At 37.6% G+C, this 15,927-nt stretch overlaps 1 protein-coding gene across 8 annotated transcripts in view; it reads right to left on the reverse strand.

Moving 5' to 3' along the window:
• Positions 1 to 15,514, reverse strand: part of LOC115217963 (activated Cdc42 kinase-like) — a 334,743-nt gene extending 319,229 nt beyond the window's left edge. For 5 of the 8 annotated variants that reach the window (XM_036507901.1, XM_036507900.1, XM_036507902.1 and 2 more), the window contains exon 1: positions 15,144 to 15,514. The gene's annotated coding sequence lies outside the window, so the exon portion shown is untranslated. Of the gene's footprint in view, positions 1 to 10,239; positions 10,476 to 15,143 lie in introns of those variants that run through there. The other 3 variants (XM_036507903.1, XM_036507905.1, XM_036507897.1) reach the window with 2 other exon arrangements.
• Positions 15,515 to 15,927: the final 413 nt, after the last annotated feature.

Below are 15,927 nucleotides of genomic sequence, written 5' to 3' on the forward strand. Positions count from 1 at the left end.
TACACCCAAGTAGGTTTCTTTGAAAAATAATGCATCCAGATCAATGTTGTTGCAGTTCTACCATCCAGAACCATGGATTGGTATGCTTCATCAAAGTGGTACCTTTTTATCCCCAAAGGATAAAAATTGAAGTTGATTTTGGCAGAAATTGAACTCAAAATGCATAGAGTCAAAACAACTAAAAGGCATTCTATCCAACGCTCTTTGACTGTACCAATATTTATGAAATATCTAAGCCTAATCCAGAGAACAGGTGAGATGTATCTTTTGAGAAGAATCTCAGGAAACTTGAAATTTCAACAGTTAAGTCCTTAGTCATTTATTTTGATTAATCAATCCTTTAACACAAAACAAACTCCATGGAAGGATAATGTACTCTGGTACACATGCACCTAATTCAGACTAAAATACTTTAACAGTATTAACACAACCTCTCTCTCCCTTTATCCACCCACCCCCACTTTCTCTCTCCATTTAGAGCTAATCTCTCCTCCGCAGTTACTCATCAATTCCTCATATGTTGAGCATACAACATGTTTCTATCTCTGAAACAAACTAACCATCCACTCTCCATACCTCTGTGGGCTTTCTTCACCAGCAACACCTCGCTCCAAATTACATCCTGTTTCAGAAAAAAGACATAATGAATAAGGTAGTCCTAGATACATTGTGCCTGACAAAGGAGTTCATATATTTTACTTAATTCAATGCTTCAACCTACAAAAATCTAAAATTCTTGAGATTTACCAAAAAAATTAAAGCAATTCTGATTAGAGCTAGGCTGGCCCTAATCAAGTAAACCTTATCAAGATCATTACCACAGCTAATTGTAAAGAGGTTAAGAAGAACTAAAATAATGTTTGTGCTCCTCATAGAGGAATGCATTAAAAAGAATTAAGTAAAATATATCAGGCACAATGTATCATTTAAATGATAGATTAGTTGAGATTGCATTTGCCTTTCATACTTTCAAGGTTGATAAGATAAGTACCAATTGAGTGCACTGGAATCGATGTAATCTACTTACCCCTCTCCCAAAAGTGCTGGCCTTGTGTCAAAATTTCCACTTTGACAACTTTTGTCATTGAGCCTAAATCACATCAGACATGATCAGTCAGGTCTGACATTTCCTCATTTTACAACTTCACAGTTACCATATTATTATTCTTATATAAACATTGAGTCACTGATTTTTTTTATAACACTTTTTGTATGACATTTTAGTTCCATAAACTAAAAAAACAAAAATATATCTAAGTCTCCAAAAGTAAACACAACAGAACAGAACTGACCTTGAATATAAATTTTCATGTAATTTTAAATTCAATTAAAAGACCGGGTGTTTAAAACTATTGAAATAATTCAAGTACATTACCCCATGTACTTCTATAAACAAATTGAAAATGATTTAAACAAACTTAAAGAACAAAGAAAACTCTTCAATCATTAACCCACTAATAGATTAAATTAAATAAAAAGATTTCCCCATAGGTTTTGATTAAATAGAAGTGTTAGTTATTGGGCAAACCAAACACAGAAGGACTGATGTTATTCCATTTAAATGTTTTTAGCAAAGGCAGTATTTCCACATTCCATGGAGAGAACTCAAATGTTTGTAAAGAATACATACTTCTATATTGCACACAGGGGGCTAAACATACAGGGGACAAACAAGGACACACAAAGAGATTAAGTCGATTACATTGACCCCAGTGCATAACTGGTACTTATTTAATCAACCTCGAAAGGATGAAGGGCAAAGTCAACCTTGGCAGAATTTGAACTCTGAACGTAATGGCAGACAAAATGCTGCTAAGCATTTTGCCCAGCATGCTAACGATTCTGCCAGCTCGCCACCCTAAGAATATAGAATATTGCCTCAAAAAACGCCTATGTGTTGTTTATAACTAGCAGTAACCATTGCTTTACATCTTCCCCACTCCAAGCAGCTATGTATATATGTACGTAGATACATATGTACACACACACACACATACACACACAATGTATAAGAACCCTTATTATTTACATTTCTGGTACCCAAACAGTTATCAGAATGGTCTAATATATACAATCAATTATCAGTATGGCCTCTGTTTCTAAACATAGCATAACGAAGAGAAATAAAGTATATATATAAAACTTTCATCTTACTTGATCCAATCAATTAACAGTGATTCTCTATTTATGATGGAATTAAATGATAAGAAGTTGCTTGTATAATTAATACATTTATAAACAGTTGTGATACAAGGATTTTACAAGGAGTCAGTAAATAAATGTCCTACTCAGTAAAAGGTTATTGACTTGGATGGGTGCAGAAACCAACAGTCTGTTTTGTTTTTTATGAAAGACAATTGCTCTCCTCCCACCCCACCCACCACAAAAAAACTGTTAAAGTCAAACATTTTACTTACAAAAGCAAAACATATAGGTACAAGTGTAGACATGTGGGAAGAAGCTTGCTTCCCTACCACATGGTCCTGGGTTCAGTCCCACTACATGATACCTTGGGCAAGTGTCTTCTATAGCTAACCGAAGACTTGTGAGTGGATTTAGCAGACAAAAACTGAAAGAAGCCCATCGTATATATATTTACATGTATATATATATATATATATGTGTGTGTCCAACCCATGCTAGCATGGAAAGCAGATGTTAAACAATGATGATGATATATACACATATATATACATACATACACATATATATTATATATGTAGGTGTGTGTGTGAGGTCATTGCCAGTGCCACTAGACTGGCCCTTATGCTGGTAGCATGTAAAAAGCACCCACTACACTCTGGGAGTGGTTGGCATTAGGAAGAGCATCCAGCTGTAGAAACTCTGCTAGATCAGATTGGAGCCTGGTGCAGTCATCTGGTTTGCCAGACCTCAGTCAAATCGTCCAACCCATGCTAGCATGGAAAGCAGACGTTAATTGATGATGATGATGATATATATATATATATATATATATATATATATATATATATACATACATATACATATATATACATGGGCTCTCTTCCTCACAAACCTATTTCCTCCCACCCACCTTTCCTCTCTTGCCCTGACACCTACTTCTCTTTACTCCTACCCTCCTCCCTTCCACCCTGTCCCCTCTTTGTCACCGCCTCCCTCGTTACCCCACCCTACACATTCCAACCCACACCCCACCCTTGCTTCCCCCAAACCCCAATACCACAACCACATCACACCACCCCGCACACACTAGCACTGACCACTTCCCAGCACCCACACCATCAGCCACATACCTACACATGCACACGTCAAGGTCACCAACCCCTATCCAAATGCACATACACGCTCTCACATACACACACACACATGCAAAGTCGACCTCGGTGGAATTTCAACTCAGAACATAGCAATGGTTGAAAGACTGCTTAACGGTGGTGCACCAGCATGGCCGCAGCTCTGAGCTGAAACTTTAAAAAAAAAAAATTTCATCCAGTGTGCTGACGATTCTGCCAGCTCACCACCTTAACAATAATAATACTAATATAATAATAATAATAATGATAATAAATCCCTGACTTATGCATACAGAAAGTGCAAAAGATTGTCTTAACTGGCAACTGGTCACACATATTGAGAAGAGCATTGTCAATGTGAATTTTGTTGACCTTTTCCCCTTTATTTTCTTTGTTTACTTTTTTATTTTTTCTCTCTATCTTCCCCTTTTTCTCTATCACATGACTTTGTAAATGGACAATTCGGTGTTTATTTTAATTGCCTACCAATGTATGCAGTGTGTATCTTCGCCCTAGGTGTCAGGAAGACACTTGGCAAGAAATGGAAACAGAATTGAAAGAAGATGCTAATGAAAATAATAATAATTGTAATTTTGGTACACGGCCAACAATTTTGAGAAGACGGGTAAGTCAACTACATTGATCCCAGTACAAAACTAATACTTTATTCTGATGGGCCCAGAAGGATTGAAGTTGACCTTGGTGACATTTGAACTCAAAACGTAAGAGGCTGAAAGAAATAACCCATGGCACTGTTCCCAATGCTAGAAAGATTATGTCAAGCCACCACCAAACACTGCCCAGAAAGTAAAAATTGATACGAAACTTTTAACTTTTTCTTCCCCAATAAACAAAAAAAAAAAGTTTTTTCTAGAACAATGAAATCTATTTTTACCTTTTTGGTTACCTCAATTTAAAATTCACTTAATTGGAGGGGACAACATGTGGTTCTCAGTTGGAACCGAGACTACAATGCACTGACTGCTAAAAAAATTACAACTTTCTATTATGGTAATTCATAGCTATAGAATAAAATGTATGAAAAGACACAGCTTTAGAAAGAATTCCAAGAATCTATCTGATTTTTGTCAGTGAATTGCTAATTGAATTTACTGGAATAATGACAAAGATGTGGGTCCCACAATTTATAGATTAAGATAATCCAGCAGAAGCCACCAAGCAAGTTAAACACTTAAGTCGATAACTATTAAACTACCATTCTCTAACATTTACACAAGTTGTTGTTTAACCCCAGGTTGGTTCTGAATAAGTAAACCTATGATCAAAGGTGTTCCAACCATGACCAGCCAAGGAACAATAAAGGATTACATTATTCAATGTGTTTTCTTTTATGAGACAGCTGTGTGTGATTTGAGGGAGCTTTGACTGCTGTCTCTAGCAGGCTGAGTGATTGGGTAGAAGCTTCCCGATTAGGAAAAGATAGTATCTGAGGTGGAAAATGCAAAACGCAGTATAAATTTAATTCAATGAGAGTGTGTGTGTGTGTGTGTGCGCACGTGCATGCACATGCACAGGTGTGTGTATGTGATAGCAACAAATACTTACAATGACATTTGTGATTCTAAGTATATACAATATGCAATTTGAAAAAAAAAAAGGAAAAACAGTTGTACACACATGTAAATATACATACATACATAGAAATACACAAACACACACAATACCTTAATGATAAAGGGCAGTAATATTTGCCAGCTGGTATTTTCCTTCAAACCCTGTTACTACTGCCGTTACTCCACCAATCTGAGTGCATGAAAATAGCAGAGACTGACAATGGAAGGGAATAGTAACAGAGATGAGAGCTAACATGACACTGTTTCCACAGACTGGTGATAAATAAATCAAAGAGAGAGTCTACGAGCTATTGGGTATAGGAAATACATAATCAATAATTAATTCATGGCTGATTTTTAATATTTAGCATTCTGCATGCAAAACAAAATTTCAGATAAAAATCTGCATCTACAAACAGAAGGGAACACAGAGTAGAAGGGAACACAAGAACTGTATCATGTGACTTATTAAAAGCCTCTTTGGGCAAGCTCTCAATTTTTCTAAATATATTTATATACATAACTATATCATACGGTCACACATACATGCACACACACACGTGACATTCCAGTACTTTATGAGACAGATGAAATCTGAGAAAATCTGTGAATCTGCAAATTGCATCATATACAACAAAAAATAAAAATAACATTCACACTTGCCACATATGCTGGAATGTACAGAACTATTTAACTATGGATAAAAATAAATATATCATCGTTTAACGTCCACTTTCCATGCTAGCATGGGTTGGACGGTGTGACTGTGGGCTGGTGAACCAGATGGCTGCACCAGACTCCAGTCTTGATCTGGCAGAGGTTCTACAGCTGGATGCCCTTCCTAACGCCAACCACTCCGAGAGTGTAGTGGGTGCTTTTACATACCACTGGCACAGGAGCCAGTCAGGCGTTACTGGCAACGACCTCGCTCGAATTTTTTTGTAGTTTTAATACCCACTTCTGCATGCTTGTATAGGACAAATGGAATTCATTGAGGCAGATTTTCTACAGCTGGCTGCCCTTCCTGCCACCAACCCTCACCTCTTTCCAAGCCAGGTGATATTTCCCCATGACCAGACATATTTTCATGCAAAATTGAAAAACTTATGATGCCACCTGTGTAATAGTGATGCTCATCTGCAACCGACACATGATGTAAAGACAAGGAGACTGGAACACACACAAAAAAATGCAGAAAGGGTTCCTTTCAGTTTCCATCTACTAAATCCACTCACAAGGGTTTGGTTGGCCTGGGGCTATACTAGAAGTTACTTGTCCAAGGTATCACACAGTGAAACTCAACCCAAAACCATATGGTTGGAAAGTAAACTACTCGACCACACAGCCGATTTCTTATATGCATATGTATAAATGTGTACAGGTATGGTGTATGTATATACGTATATACATGTGTGTGTGTACTGAAATATATATATATATATATATATATATATATATATACATACACATACACACACACGCACATACATATATATATATACATTATATATCATCATTTAATGTTTGTTCTCCATGCTGGCATGGGTTAGACAGTTTGATAGAAGTTGGCAAGCCTGAGAGTTGCACTAGGCTCCAATTGTCAGTTTTTTCTATGGCTTGATATCCTTCCTAACACCAACCACTTTACAGAGTGTACTGTGGAGGCACATAGCCTAGTGGTTAGAGCAGCGGACTCATGGTCGAGGGATTGCGGGTTCAAATCTCAGACCGGACGATGTGTGTATTTATGAGCGAAACACCTAAGATCCACGCGGCTCCGGCAGAAGGTAATGGCAAAACTTCTGCGGACTCTTTCGCCACAACTTTCTCTCAATCTTTCCTCCTGCATCTTGCAGCTCACCTGCGATGGACCAGCGTCCCATCCAGGTGGGGAACCTATACTCCAAGAAACCGGAAAACCGGCCCTTATGAGCCAGGCATGGCTCGAGAAGGAACAAACAACAACAGAGTGTACTGGGTGCTTTTTTTATGCAGCACCAGCATCCATGAGCTCACAAGACAAGGGCTTCTCAGCTGAGGGAGGGAGTGGAACCGAGAGATTAGAGTATGATAGAGAGACAGAGGTAGCCCTCTTACTACTGAGGAGAAACCTGGCTACCTCCATAGGACCAGAAAGGAAAGGAAGGTGGGAGAGAGTTATAAGATAGAGTGAAAGAGAGGGGGGTCTGCCCACAGGGAATATATATTAGTTCATCCGTTGTTGTTGAGGAGGACCAAGGACATCACATGGGAGAAGACAGGTCACAGTGTGTCCAGCTATGGTCCATCAGTCAAATGTGTGCTTGGAAGGTTCTACTACATGTTGGTACTGGTGATGTTGATTTTATATATCATCATTCATCATCATTTAACGTCCGTTTTCCATCCTGGCATAGTTTGGATGGTCTGACTGGAGCTGGTAAGGCTGGGTGGCCTGCACCAAACTCCATTGTCTGTTCTGGCATGGTTTTTTTATGGCTGGACACTCAGCCTAATGCCAACCACTCCACAGAGTATAAAAGGGTATTTTTTATGTGGCACCAGCATGAGTGCTTTTAACATAGCCCCTGCACCAGTGCTTCTTGTGTGGCCCCTGCACCAGTATCAATTCTGCTGTGGTAGGCAGATCTTCTTGAGTACAGAAAGGCAGCAGATATCTCAGTCCTTTCTCATCTCTTTTGTAAGGCTCAGTGTTTTGAGATCAGCCTTCAATATTCTTCATCCCATGTCTTCCTGGCTCTCCCTCTTGCAGGACTTCCATCCACTTTAAGTAATTGGCAATTTCGTATGCAACTGTCTACATTCATATGCATCACATGACCAAACCAGCACTGTCTGCTCTTGTGCACCTCAATACACAAACATTCGACACTGACACCGAACATCCAGTAGAGCATACTGGCTTCATTCCCCTTTCACCTTCGCAGGTCTTCTGCATTTAGGACCCACATCTCACTACTACATAGCATCGCTGTTCATATACATGCATCATACAATCTTCCTTTCATTCGGAAAGAGAGAGAGAGAGACATTTGGTTGCCAACAGAGGTAAAAGTTCTTTGATGATGATCATCATCATTCAACGTCCATTGTCCATGCTGGTATGGGTTGGACAGTTTGACAGGGCTGGCATGCCAGAAGGGTGCACTGGACTCCAGTCTGATTTGACATGGTTTTCTATAGCTGGATGCCCTTCCTAACACCAACCACTCTGAGAGTGCAATGGATGCTTTTACACGCCACCAGAATGGGTGCCATTTGCATGACACCGGGTACGTTTACATGCCACTGGCACAGGTACCAATTTGCGTGATACCAGTATCTGCCATGACTGTGATTTTGCTCAGCTTGGTGGGTTTTCTTCTCAAGCACGACATGATACCAAAAGGCCTTGGTCATTGCCTCCATGAGGCCCAACCCTTGAAAGAAACTCAGCTACTTTGCCTCCATAAGGCCCAACACTCAAAAGGAACTCAGCCATTTTGCCTCCATGAGGCCCAATGCTCATATATTATATATATATGATATCATCATCATTTTTACACCTATTTTCTATACTGGCATGGGTTAGGAGGATTGTCATAATGCAAAGTTGCCTCCCACTGGAAAATAGATCTCCTAAACATTAAGTGTTCATATATGCCACTTTCCGGATGCCATTTCTAATGCCAACCACGTTACAGAGAGTATTGGGTGCTTTTTCTTGTGGAACTAACACTAGGGAAGGTGAATAGAGCTTAGTGAGACACAACTAAAGAGACCTCATAATCCTATATGGATCTGAGCTCAGAATGCAAAAAGCCAAAAAAACTCCTGCAAGAGATTTCATCTAATGCTCTAACAATTCTGCTAATTCACAATCTACAATACACGCATACATCTGTGTTTATACATACAAACATGCACACACACACATGTATGTGTACATATTCATGTATACATACATACATGCACACACACACGCGCATACATAGATGTATACACAAGCTTACACACACATATATGCACACACATGCACATATATACACACACACGCACACATATACATATACACATACACGCACACATATACACATACACGCACACATATACACACGTACACATATACATACACATACATACACACATATACACATACGTACACACATACACACACACGTACACAAATATACACAGCATACATACATATATAAACATATCTACACACATTTACATGCACACAAACACAAATATTATACACAACATATACATACATGTGTGTGTGTGTGTGTGTGTGTGTGCATACATAGGCGCGCGCGCGCTTTGGGAAGAATAGAAAAAAAGAATGTGCGGTGTGGAAATCATGAATCATGCATAAAGGTGGCATTAATGAACACCACAACATCACCATCAACATGTTTACTATAGTAGTGGGTAGCTAAGGTAGTTGGCTGATGAACACCCTCCTGTCCCCTTCACATTCCAATAACATGGTTCAAAGCTTGAACTGTGGCCACGTAAATGTCAAACGTATTTTAAGCAGAAGAAAACTTTCACAAATATTCTTTTGTGGAAGTAAAACTGCTGGCCAGGAATATAAACTACAGCCCTTATCTTTATTACAAGATATCTCTTTAAAGAGTTCAGCTACTGTAAAATTCTAACGCCATTTCTACTCCTAACAACGCAACAGAACCAGGAATAAAAGAGGAGAGAGAGAGAACATGTACTTCAATTCAGATATGATTTCGAAATTGAATTTAAAATGTAGATAGGATCTATAAAGATTTTCATGATGTTTTGTTTATACAACAAGAATTTCCCGAAAGAAAGGCCTTATGCTTTGAAATGAAATATGGAAAAGTATATCTGTTTGGAAGATAATAATAATAATAAATACAGTAAAATCTGTTGAGGAAAATTAAGGTTTAAATAAATCTGTTTTATAATTAAAGAAAACTGAGCAAAGTAAATATTTTCTTGTGAAAGATTAAATATAGGCATATGTTGGAAATGGAAATATTTGTTGGCGAGGATAATAAGAGAAAAAGGTGGGGAAGGTTCCTGTCAAAGAAATTGTGAAACAAGTGGGGGAATGCTTTCAGTTTCTCCATGACTGGAAGATCGATAATTTGGTGGCAACAGAGGAAAGGAATGTCAGGCAGAATAATATAAGAGCTGATAGTTATGCCAAACAGAACCTTAAAAATAATGAAAAATAACAAGAATCCCTTCGCATACATTCCTCATTAATCTCCCTACGGATCTTCATGGAAATACAAGAATATATCAAAGAATTGTGTTTTTGTTTATGTAGTCAAGGTTATAGCACATCAACAATAATCGTGAAAAGGAAAAAACAAAAATTAGAAAGGAAAAATATGAGAGAAACGAGAGGAATCGATACCCACATCAGACGGCTTCTTGTTGCATGGTTTGTTTTGAAAATGGAAATGATGATACGAGGAAAAAATATGTTGTAGCGTTGTCTTTGGTTTCGAATTGACGGTGAACTGGTAGTAAGATGGATATTCCGGTCTTTCCACAGATTATTTGGTATTTTCTAAAAGCGAGTCCAGTTTTCTGCGAGTTGAAGTGATGCCAGTTAAACGAGCCGGACCGACTAAATGCGAAGGAGTAACTACTACAGTCGCTACTGAAATTATAGGTTCGGTGGTGGTGGTGTTGCAGCCCTGCCTGGCCAAGAGGACACACAGCAAAGAATAACAACAACAAACCATTATTGATTCTTGGAGGGGGAACAGGGCTTCAGAGTTTTAGGGGATTAACTGACACACATGAAATCACCACTCCAGTTTTATTTTTTGTTTTAATATCACCAAAAACGTTAACGGAAAGCTACAACCGATTTCTGTTTCATTAAAATTATTGAAATGAAAAAGGAGAGAAGGGACAGAGTCCATAGCTCTTTATTTTTTCAGGGGCCCTCTGGAAGTTAAGCGATTCTTGTCATATATTACTGGTATTTATGTTATCAAAACCCCAAGATCTGAGAAGAATATGTTATTTCCGTATAACAACAAACAGGGTCTGAACTTGCAAAATTAAATGCACCAAAATAAATAAGGTAAATATCAACTCCAGAAATATTTTGACCATATCAACAGTTAAAGCCACGATTTCAAACAAACTAATAATAACAATAATAATAATAATAATAATAACAATAATAATAATAATAATAATAACAATAAAAATAATAATAACAACAATAATAACAATAACAACAATAACAATAATAATAATAATAATAATAATAATAATAATAATAATAATAATAATAATAATAATAATAATAGTTTCTAAAACAGACAAATGCCCTGAAATTTATGGAGAAGAGTTTAGTTGATTACATGGACCTCAGTACTTGACTGGTACTTAATATTATCGACCCCGAAAGGATGAAGGGTAAAGTCGACCTCGGTGGAATTTGAACTCAGCACGGCCACATTCTTTTTAAAGACGATGGCTTTTGTTTATTTTCCAAAATAGTTAAAATAACGATTATTTTATTATTATTAACTATTCTGACGTTTATTACTGACCATTTTATTAACCTCTGGACTCATAAAATATGGTCAACTTCGGCTCGGTTTAATTGAGCTAAAAATAGTATTTATTGAAGTAACAAACCATATTTTTTTATATTCCACCAACACACTTACATATGAACATTCAAACTTCGAGTCTCTGAGTGATTAATTCGTTTTATTGACTTTGATGATGTGATTAATAATAAATCAATCACAGCCAAGTGTAAATGACACATCGGCTCCGATCAAGCAGACTTGATTTTAAATATTCTAGTTGTGACTCCCACCCCTTTTTTTTTCTCTCCAGATAATATTTCTGAGACTACATTATCCACCGTATCCTTTTTAAAGCTGGTAGAGAATGATTTGCTAAAGATCTGGTTGCTATTTCTAGCTAGTTGCGCAACCCCGTCTAGGCTCTCTCTTAGCTTCACTAAGACCTTCTTACTACTCTACAGCATTTGTGTGTCTCATCACAACGAGCAGGAAAATGTGACGTACAAACGGACACAAAAACTGAAAATTATGAGGAAGAAGAAGGGGAGATTTTGATAGCCATACTTTTCCCTGATGACCTCAGTGAAGCAGAACCAATTAGAAAATTAAAGAACATCCAACTCGGCTAGAGAAGGCCTTAACAACCGACCCCAGTTTCCAACAGTTAGGCTATTTTTCGCAAGACAATGCCTAAAAGCAGTTGTTCTTTCATTTGGAAACTTAATTTATTCTGAAGACTCTAGTAAACCTTTATTATTTATTATTCACAAACCTGTCTTTCAGCAAGGAATTCCAGCTTTGAGATTATTCCAAGTCAAAAACAAAAATTAATCAGTTTCTACAGTTTAGTCACCCAGGTTTGCTTTAATATTTTCCATTAAACATCCTGACGACTCCCACAACCACCTGTGAATGTCTTTAATCATCAAGAGAAATATTTCAGGTACATTCCAATGTTTCCATAAGCTCTGGTGTCATGTAGGTGTGTTTTAGATCTCTGTGGGTGGTTATACATGTTACTGCTTAAATGCAAGCTTGGATGGTTTTGAAACTACACGCTTGTACAAGCAAATTTACATTTGTGCGTATATATATCGATCTGTTTGTTGGTTTGTTTACGCCTGTCTTCATATATTGATTTCAATGTATGTACACACACAAACTACTGTATGACTGTCGCTGTTACACAGTGCTCGTCTTCATAAACGTGTTTGGCATTTTGTGCGTGTGTACAGATAATTATTTAGGGGTACATAGTGGTATGTATACACACGCGTGTGTTAAAGTACACCGAAATAATTTGAGTCAATTGAGTGACTGACTGCATTAGAATTGTGTGTTACTGAAACAAACTGTCAAAGCCTGGAATCAAGGAATTTAGAGGTCTGCCTACAGACATGAGAATTTATCTCTGCTGGCAGCATTTATTCAATGTTTGTGAACTTCATTCACTCATTTTAAAATTCTCTCTCAGAACGTGGGTCAAACACCAAAAGGATTATTTTTCATATTTGTGCACCATCGCCTCTCAACAGCATTATAGGACCTCAAGTAAAGCAGTGCATTCGGGTTTATAATATTTATTGCCATTAAATCACAGCACATATACATTAACACTGGGAGCCCCTAAACCCGTTGGTCGCCAGGAAAATGCCCCGTGTACCCACCCATACCTTAAGACGGTACTGATCACATAGTTTGGGTCAAGATCTTTCTACCAAAGTTGTTAGAAAAGTGACTGATGCTTATTACACTGAAGAACCTGTTTACTGACTACCAGAAAATGGTACAGAATTGTAAAGAATGCCTCCAAGACTAAACAAAATACAACACAACCAGATTAGATTGGTGTAACGATATGGTGAATTGAAAACGTTCAATCAAATAAGATTCTCCAGTTAGTTTTTTTCCTGAATAAAGTTTTTCAACCCATCATTATGTATGAGATTCGGGTAGGTTTGTATTTAGCATGAAGATTTCCTCTGGAATATTTTCTTTCAGAAGATGTTCATAATCTGGATAAAATCACACCAAACTGTACTTTCAAGACATATGAACTACAAGTGGAATGCTTTCCAATAACAGGCAACAGGAAAAGACAAACCCGAGGCAAAGAGAGAGAAAAGAAAGTGAGCAGCAGAAAGGCCATCATTGAGAAACCCGAAATACATGTGACGGTGAGTATGAATGAATATAGCAGAATCGGCAGAAAAAAAAATACTATTATTGCTTCAAGCCTGAAATAAAGTTCACTGGGATAAGCTGATATTAAGCCATAGTTTAAGAAACATTGGGAAATAGACCCTGAGCAGCGATGGCAGTAAAGATGGGTTGACTGTGTCACCATGATGTTGGTTAATAGAAGAAAAAAAAGGAGGAATGGAGTTACTTTCAATGAATCATGACATTTTAAAGCCAGGTCATGTGCGTTTGTGTGAAGACCTGTCCACAAGAAGGTGGTGAGTCAACGTGCCGGTTTCGGTCCTCGCTGGTAACTACTTCACTCCTCTTAACGTCACTAATACACCGGAGAAAAGCATTTAACTTGCCACACAACCTCATTTTATTTCTCTTCAATTAAAACACTTCGTATGTAAGTCTGTCTATGGCAACAGCTTTCATTCAGGTGGTCGGCAGGGAAAGAAATATATAAAACTGAATAAAAGACCGCAACATATGGCGACACCGAACTATTATATTGTGTCAATTAGCAACCGAGACAACCCTACCTACAACTTGTCTGTCTATATTAACAACTGACTTATATTTACATTTCTTTTGTTTACATTAGTAGTAGCAGACTTTGAGGGAGGGGCTGAGGGGTTGAGGAAGAAAATGAAGTGGTTATGAGGTTCGTGGTTTTCTGAAAGGTTTTAGGAGCGACAGAGAAAAAACGGAAATTGAAACTGAGCCGGCAACAAGGGTAGTTTGAAAGTTTCTAGGGAGATTGTCCTTAAAAGAGGCTGTGATAAATTGATAACAACTGTTTCTAATATATGCACAATGTGTAAAAGTAGGAAATTACTTGATTAAATCTACTCCCAGCACTTAACTAGTATATTTATTTTATCGATCCCAGGAAGTATGAAAGACAAAGTTGACCTCGGCAGGATTTGAACACTTGACGCTCCAACGATTTTCTTTTTAAAAAGTGAGAATGTTGGAATGCCCGCGACTTATCCAAACGCTTCAGCAGCGCAAACGTAAATAAAATGGTTCCATGTGGGAATCGAAACCGGTCCCCAAAATCGTTCCGCCAAAACTCCATCCCCGTGTCAAGACTCCCGCCATTAAAAAACCAACAGCAACAATTTATAATGAATTTTAAGGAATAAAGCCATAAATCGAAACTTTGTGACAGGGGTGGTGGTAGTGCAAAGACCCAGTCGAATTGACTGCGAAACAGTACAGATATCGAAATTATTAATCTTGGAGGAAGCACAACAGACCTAGGCGAGATTTGAACTCGGAACAGTAGTAAAAAAAAAACGTTTTGTTTCTTATATATATATATATATACACACATGCACAAATCAGCCCTAAACATCAACAATGAATTCGATATAAACAGACAGAAAGCTGAAGAGTTTATTAAGACAGAAATAATATTCCACGATGGTCACGGCTTCCTTAAAAGACACTAAACGACGTGACTGAAGTGAAATGGTTTAAATAAGAAACGGAGATTTCTAGATTAATAATAATACAACAAACGGACATGAGAAATAAGCTAGACGTTAATTTAGTAGTCAGGTTTCACTTACCTGTATTTTGTTTTTATTCGGTTCAAATATTTGACCGACGAGAATATCTTCGTAAAGATGAGATATATATTTCCTGTTTGTGTTCTTTTAATTATATTTTCTCTTTTAATTATGTTTTTATATATTTATTTGCTCCTTCACAGCCGACACAGCAAGTTCAATCGACCTTTCTGTTCGATCTGTAACACTAATTCCCTCTCTAAGTAGCAGCTGGTGATAAATCCACACCGAAGGAGGAATGGTGAATGTTAAAGTTAATTAGTGAGAGAGAGAGAGGGGTACCCGCCACCATCAAGTGGTTTCACCGTACATACACACATGTAATACGGTACATTTACACACATGTAAAATAGATACGTATGCGTCTGGGTAGGTGTATGTGTGTGTGTATATATATATATATTATATATATATATATATATATATATATATATATATATATATATATATATATATGTGTGTGTGTGTGTGTGTGTATAGTTGGGTTTGTGTGAGGAGGGAAAGGTAATTGTCTGCTGTTGAGGTATTCTAAAGCCACATAGCAGTGGGCTGCCGTGCTTCACATTTAAGAGACCTGACACACTCACTCACTCTGTCTATTGTCTGTCTGTCTCTCTCTCTCTCTCTTTATAGTTTATTATTCTTTCACTCTATTCTACCTTGTATTTTTCTCTCTTCTCCCTCTCTCTCTCTCTCTCTCTCTCTCTCTCTCACTCATAGCTTCACTCAGCAACACCTCAAAGCCTGTCAAATGGGAAGTGACCCGCTTTTACTCTTTCTCAGT

Source organism: Octopus sinensis, linkage group LG12, assembly GCF_006345805.1.
Source record: "Octopus sinensis linkage group LG12, ASM634580v1, whole genome shotgun sequence".
Taxonomy (NCBI): domain Eukaryota; kingdom Metazoa; phylum Mollusca; class Cephalopoda; order Octopoda; family Octopodidae; genus Octopus; species Octopus sinensis.